The sequence below is a fragment of the Lolium rigidum genome, chromosome 2 (genome assembly GCF_022539505.1).
Source record: "Lolium rigidum isolate FL_2022 chromosome 2, APGP_CSIRO_Lrig_0.1, whole genome shotgun sequence".
Taxonomy (NCBI): Eukaryota; Viridiplantae; Streptophyta; class Magnoliopsida; order Poales; family Poaceae; genus Lolium; species Lolium rigidum.
The window spans coordinates 276,292,008-276,299,493 of NC_061509.1; the positions used below are offsets into that span (position 1 = coordinate 276,292,008).

Consider the following 7,486-nt stretch of genomic DNA (forward strand, 5'->3'; position numbering starts at 1 on the left):
CGTCTAGACTTTTTTTTTTTTCAATTTGAGACTCTTACAGATAAAGAAATCTAACATAGTACAACAGAGTGGTCAAAATTGTAGTATTTTTGTGTGTGGAAGATAGCACAGTTTTTTTACTGGTGGAAAGTAGCAATATTATATCTTTTTCTGGGAACATGTAGACAAGCATATGATCCTGAATGCTGTAAGAAATCAGCTATAATTTCTTTCTTTGCCAAATATAGGAAGAAGATGAAAGCGCCTTGCACCGTGACAGGCTCAGCAATTTACCTGAAGACCTGTTGCTCAATATCATAGAGCGACTTGATGTTGCAGATGCCATGAGAACCAGCATTCTCTCCAGACGGTGGAAGCTGATCCCTACTATGCTCTCCAAAATTCTTATAATGGTTGGTTCCACTGACAACCTGCAAGAGAGAAAATGTGATGATGTTGCTCGGGCCAATGCAGCTGTGATTGGAGCGACCCGGAGCCTTCTGAAAAGCAGGAGTGCAAGTCCATGCAGCATCCACCACCTGTGCTTACAATTCTACTTGGGAAAGGGATCCAAATTAATTGGCCGGACTGTTGCCGAAACCATAGCAAAACACAAGGTTGGTTTTGCTGAGTTCACAATCTTGACACAGAAGGAATTGGAACGAAGCAGCTCTGCCGATAGGTTCGCTTACGGGCTGCAGTTCAAGATATTTCTTGGTACTTGCCCGAACGCATTCATTCGTCTCGCACGACTCAAGTTAGAGAATTTGAGGCTACTTGAATCAGATATCCCTTGCATTCTCAAAGTGTGCAAACGACTGGAGTTCCTCCGCTTGGACAACTGTGACATGGGGTATCGGTCCTTGCTAGCAGTGGAACACCCGCGACTCCGTGAGCTCGAGATTGTCAGCAGTGAGTTTGAGAGGGTTGATCTGAACTTTCTGCCAGAGCTAACAACGCTGACTTTTTCTTATTGGGTGTCTCTGCATGACCCTTTGTCTTTTGGTTATGTCCCACTGCTGCACACCGTGAGCATCAGTAATACAGCTCTTTCATGGCACAAGATGCTCAAGTTAAGTGAACTTCTTGGCAAAGCCACTGTTAGCAACCTGCATCTGGGCTTTGAAAGCGAAAAGGTTAGTGAAGGTTACAGTCTTGTTGATGATGTGCATAGTTTATCCTGATATTTCCTTTCTGAGGGTTTAGTCTCTAATTTGGTTAACATAATTTTGTGTTCTCCCTCATCTTCTGCAGATTTGGGTTAAACCTGAAGATCGGAGAGAATTGTCATTGGTGTTCAGCAAACTAAGGTTTGTTAATTTGGCTGCCATTTCAGAAGAATGTGATCTGAAGTGGACGTTGTTTGTTCTGCAAGGTGCACCTTCCCTTGAGGAGTTATGCATCAAGGTAAAGTCTCACCTTTTCTCCAATATCTTTCCTTCTACATGTTGAAGTACTGTCTTAACTTCCAGTACTGCATTAAAATCCTTGATAGTTAGGTAAAATTGTTTCTTCTTTTACATTGTTGAATCCGAAAATGTTTGCCTGATGCGAAGCATTGTAGGTTTGCGATTGTTTGAGGATATGGGATGAGGAAGAGAGGAGGAAGCACGCGTATAGTGAGAAGAGGAAGGACGCTGGTACAAATTGGGAAGCATCTGATTTCATGCACCGCAAACTTTCTGTGCTCAAGATCTTTGGGTTTCAGTCAGAAGAAAAATTTATGAATTATGCCAAAACCATCATGGAAGTAGCAGTCAATCTGAAAGACATCTACCTGCACGAGAAGCCAGCGTGTGAGGAGAAGTGTGCATACAGCCACCGGCGAGGTGACAGATACCCACGGACAAAGAGGCATAAGATCTGGGTTAGGAACAATTTGGACATGGATATGCACCCGCTGTTAAGGCTTCACTTCCGATTTTAAGAAAATAATGTAGTTTTGCTTCTTCTGGATAATAACAAGGAATCAGGCGTTATGGTCCTGAACACATATTTGTGTTTTAGCTATGTTGTGTCTACATTTTGGCGATGAAGACTGTTTGTTCTATATCTCAGTAAGGAAGTGACTGCGTATTGTATCAGTAGTAAAATGTTGCTATGAAACTAAACTTGTCTTGCATTTTATACTCAATTTGTTTATTGAAGCTACATTTTTTTTTTGATGATGTACACCAAACGTACTTATACTTATTTATTGAGTACTGTTTGTCCAGGATTAGGGTGTTCAAAGCCAGTTTGAGTTGAAAACCGTGTAAACGGGCAAATTTCTATCGCTGGATGAAAAAGCTAGAACAAAAATCACTTGTCACCTTTCAAGCTAACGCTGGCAAAGAGATAAAGAAACATACCAGCAGCGGACAGGATGTTTCTACACCCGGGTGCATATGCACCCTTTATTTGAAACGCATAATATATTTAAAAATGTTAGAAAAATACAAATAAAAATTCTTTGTGTAAACCTTGACATGTTACATGCTTACAAAGTTGTTTCAGCAAAAACCGATATGTTTCATGCCTTGTGCAAAAAAGACAAATCTTAGGTGCTAAAATAGTCTATTTTTTGAGGCATTATTTGCCTTTTTTACACAGGGTACAAAAAATGTTGGTTTTAGGTGAAAATTTACGTGCACACATAGAACATGTCCCTCTACATGCTAAATTTTTTTCCTAAATTTTTTACGGTTTGGAAATATGTTTTATAAATACCGGGTGCATATGCATCCGGGATCAGATTTGATTTTCCGACCAGCAGCTAGTTACAGTATGTCGAGCATTTTTACTTTGAGAACAGAAGGTGCAAGTACGCCCTCCATTCACAACTGCATTGCGTTTTAGGTTTAGGGTTTAGCTAAAGCCAAAATTTATAAAATTTGATCAATAATAGAAGGGAAAAAATATCAACATTCATAGTAGTATCAAACGTGTATGGTTTGGCAATATATTTTATATTAGAAGTATTGATAATTTTCGGAATAAACCCCCAACACGAGGTAATGTGAATCAAGGGAGTTCTTGAATTATATAATAGGACCTATGCTCGATGGCACTATATTGGTGTCATCCAACTTAACCATATTCGCATCCCAGCGCTCTCCTCCAGCTACAGTGACCTTGAGGGTCATTTTTCTTTAGCTGGGCTGCCAACGACCACTCTGCCGGAATAGTTGGCCGGAGTTGGTATAAGTTAGGCGCCAAAATAGTCTAGGACTCTGTAGGATTTTCGTTGTTTTTTTTTTTTTTTGCTTATGCCGGTGTTTGGGTGTATGCCCCGTAGAGAAGACGGGGTTCTGGGTCTCGGCCGCCGGATCCATGACGTCTTAGGGTTACTACTAGTCCTACTGTTGCTTCTCTGGTTGGAGCAAGTCTTGGGAAGTGGCGACGCCGCGTTCGAGAATAAAGAGGTGGCTCCAAGATCTGTTCTTCCCCAATTCTGCTACGAAGCGGATGAGTCCCTGACCGGCCGTGGTGGCGAGGGGGAGCGCCGTCCTGGAGTAGCAAGGTGTTTTGTTTGTGCTCTCCCAACCGTGGTGGTGAGGAGGTGTGGAAGAGCGGTGCGCCGCTTTTGGATCCGGGATTTGGATCTTGTCTTCCTCGTCGATGTTGCTTCAGTTGGAGGAGCTCTCGGTTGCTATCTTCACTGGCCTGACGTGGTGGCGAGGAGGGACTCGATGGCAGGGTGGCTACTCTTGGTGAGTCGCATCGGCGTCTGCCTACACGATGCTATGGAGCTATGCTCTGCAAGCTCCTTGCGGAACATACGACGTCCATGCTCGACGCCTCGATCCTTGGCCGGTAGGGAGGCCCAATCTCTATCTCCATCGTGGAGGCCTGGCTGGGATCTCTGTCTCGGAGCTCGACAAGGTGTTGTCGCCAAGTGGTTCATCCTCGGCGACAACTTAACGATCGGTGGCAGAGATTCTTCGTCGGAAATAGGGCTATCGAGCGCTCAGCCCTCGAATTTCGACGGCTTCGCCTTGATATCACCGGCGATTGGTGGCGGAAGCACTCATGCACGGGATTGCTTGATCTTCTTTTGTGCTAGGGTGTTTACTGGAAATATGGAGGCCCTTACTTCAAATTTTCCAGTTCTTTGTGCAAGTGATGTAAAAGGTCTCTATGTAAATTATACCAGCCACATGGTTAATGGATCTATCAGGGTTTTCTAGACCCATTTTCTTGTTAAAAATAATAATATTAGCGTCATCCGTGTATGTTGCGCCCTCGGGAGCGGCGATAAACGGTTGTCTGGTATGCTGCTCGATGACAACTACGAGGCTGCGATAGTTGGAAGGTTGGGCACTTCGTTCGCGGTAAAGGGTATCTGCGACAGGTTGGGCAGCTCGTTTTACAATACTACTACCTCCGTTTTAAGGAATAAGACGCACACGTATTTCAAGACGAACTTTAACCATAAAAATTGAGTAATAAAATTTTAATTTTATTATATGTAATTAGCATCGTTGGATTCGTACTGAAGAGCACTTTCTAATGATGCTAATTTTATACAAACATTATTTATATATTTAAAGTAATTTTTTATCAAACAAAAAACACGCAAAAAGATGACGCCTTATTTTCTTAAAATGGAGGTAGTAGTAGATAATTCCGAGAACCCACCCTCGCAGTCGACGGCGAGCGCGGTCAAGTTGGCGCGAAGCAGTTTCGTTTTTGTTTGTTGGCTCGCCCCGCATGCACTGGCGTTGATTGCCTTTTTTTATCGTCACGTGCGAATGCACTAATAATCGCTAATGCAAGCTGCCCAGCCAATCAGATTCCTGCCAGAAAGAGTCTTGCTGTTGCGTGTTCTTTTTTCCTCTTTCCATGCAAGAGGATGCAAACTGCGAAATTGCATGGGTGAACCTGGGAGCAAGCGCACCCGATATGAAAAAAAAATATAATAATTCAGAAAAAGGTTAAAAAATTCAAATGTTTTGGGGAATCAAAGATGATCATGTATTGTACTTGTATACGAAAGATTCACCATGGAATAACTTCTCTTGTTTCCTGGGTGAAAAAAACAGACTTGAAGGTCCTATATTAAAGTACTATTCACGCTATATTCGTCATAGCATTGTTTTTTTTGCCTGAAGTCAATGTGAAACATTTTTTGGCCAAACAAATTTATACGAGTATAATACTTGATTATCTTTGATTCCCAAAAGGATTCGATTTTTTTTGACTTTATTTGAAATTATTACATTTTTTAGAGTATATAGGGTGCGCCTGCACCCGAGAGCCAAAAGTCCGGGTCAATGCAAACTGTTGCTAGCTAATCCGCCATACGTTGCGTGCTTTGCCAATTTTGGCTTCTATATTCCATTTTCTCATTTCCTTTTGTAATTCGCAAAAAAATCCAATACACATGCCATTTCCTTTTTATCCTTTTTTCCTTTTTAAAATTATTTTTTTATTTGGTACATTAATTTATGTTTTTTGACTAATTTTTACAATTCCCTTTTTTTGGACCGGTGGTTTTAATGGCCCGTGGTTTTTTTTTTCTAGATCCATTTTTACAATTCTATTTTTTATAATTTCCTTTTTTTCATTACTATGTAAGCTAATTCACGTTTCTTAACCAACTATTTTAATTCCCTTCTTCGGGCTACTGGTTTTTAGAGGGGGAAATAACGGGTGGGGGATTCACTTGCAACTAGAATGAACTACCACTTGCTACTCAAATTAAGTACCATTTTAAGTTGTAAGCTTCAAAAAAGTTGCTAAAATATTCTAAATAAAATTAACTTTTAGGGTTGCTAGGTATTTATATTTACCGTAAATACATAACAGGACACCGGGTTGATAACTTGTAAACAAAAAAAGGAGTCGCTAAAATATTCTAAATGAAATTATTTGTTTTAGGATTGATAGTTATTTATATTTACCGTTGATAAATAACATTTCACTGGGTTGATAGCTTGCAAATTAAAAAAGAGTCGCTAAAATATTCTAAATGAAATACTTTTTAGGGTTGGTAATTATTTATATTTACCGGTGATAAATAACGGGGCACCAGGTTGATAGCTTGTAAATAAAAAAATAGTCGCTAAAATATTCTAAATGAAATACGTTTTAGGCTTGATAGTTATTTATATTTACTATTGATAAATAATGGGGGCACCGGGTTGATAGCTTATAAACTAGAAAAGAGTAGCTAAAATATTCTAAATGAAATACTTTATAGGGGTTGGTAGTTATTTATATTTATCGTTGATAAATAATAAGGTACCGGGTTGATAACTTGTAAACTAAAAATAGTCACTAAAATATTGTACTCTTTTCGGTTCATATTACTTGAATCTAACATAGATGTATCTAGACACATATTAGTTGTAGATACATCTACTTTAGTATCAAGTAATATCGATTCGAGGGAGTAAATGAAATCAACTTTTTAGAATTGATAGTTATTTATATTTATCGTTGATAAATAACAGGGTACCGGGTAGATAGCTTGTAAACTAAAAAGAGTCGCTAAACTATTCTAAATGAAATTATCTTTTTAGGTTGGTAGTTATTTACATTTACCGTTGATAAATAATGGTGCACCGGGTTGATAGCTTATAAGCTAAAAAAAAGAGTCACTAAAATATTTTAAAATAAATTGCTTTTTAGGGTTGGTAGTTATTTATATTTATCGTTGATAAATAACGGGACACGGGGTTGATAGATTGTAACTAAATAAAAGTCGTTAAAATATTCTAAATAAAATTAGCTTTTAGGTTTGGTAGTTATTTATATTTACCGTTGATAATATGGGACACGGGGTAGATAGCTTGTAAGCTAAAAAAAGAATGGCCAAAATATTCTAAATGAAATTAACTATGTAAGGTTGGTATTATTTATATTTACCGTGGAAAAAATTCCCCAAAAGGAAATACCCGTGTTGATAATTTATGATCTAATAAAATATTTAAAATATTTCATATGAAATTAAATTTTTGGGTTGGTAAATTTTCAAATTTAAGTTTGTTAAATAATGTATTTGAGGGTTGATTACTTTTAGTCAAAAAAAGTTATCAAAACATATGAACATGGGTGCTAGTTTTGAAGATCTCGTCGAGACCGATTGATAAGAGAAAACAAATTTTAAATCGGAGTTGTCGTTTATGAGATAAACCATTTTGAATTTTCGAATTTAGAAAGATTCTCGGAGTTAGATTTTTTTTGTCTTGTAGTGAATACATGCAAATATTTAGTATTTTGCAAATTTTAACCGGAAAATGGCAATAAAGAAAATACGAGTGTTGATAATCCGTGAGCTAAAAAAATTCTCAAAATATTTTATATAAAATTAACTTTTGCGGTTGGCAACTGTTTTAATTTATGGTTGACAAATTTCGTATTTGAGGGTTGATAACCTTTAGCCCGAATTTTTTTTCGAAACATATTAAAATGAGTGCTAATTTTGAAGATCTCGTCGAGACCAACTCATAGGTGAAAACAGATTTTAAATCGGAGTTGTCGTTTGTGAGATAAAATATTTTGAATTTTCAAATTCGAAAAG

The 7,486-nt window shown here is 38.2% G+C and overlaps 1 pseudogene; it reads left to right on the forward strand.

Annotated features, from left to right (window-relative positions):
• The window catches only part of LOC124690997, a 2,020-nt pseudogene extending 114 nt beyond the window's left edge, over positions 1-1,906 (forward strand).
• Positions 1,907-7,486: the final 5,580 nt, after the last annotated feature.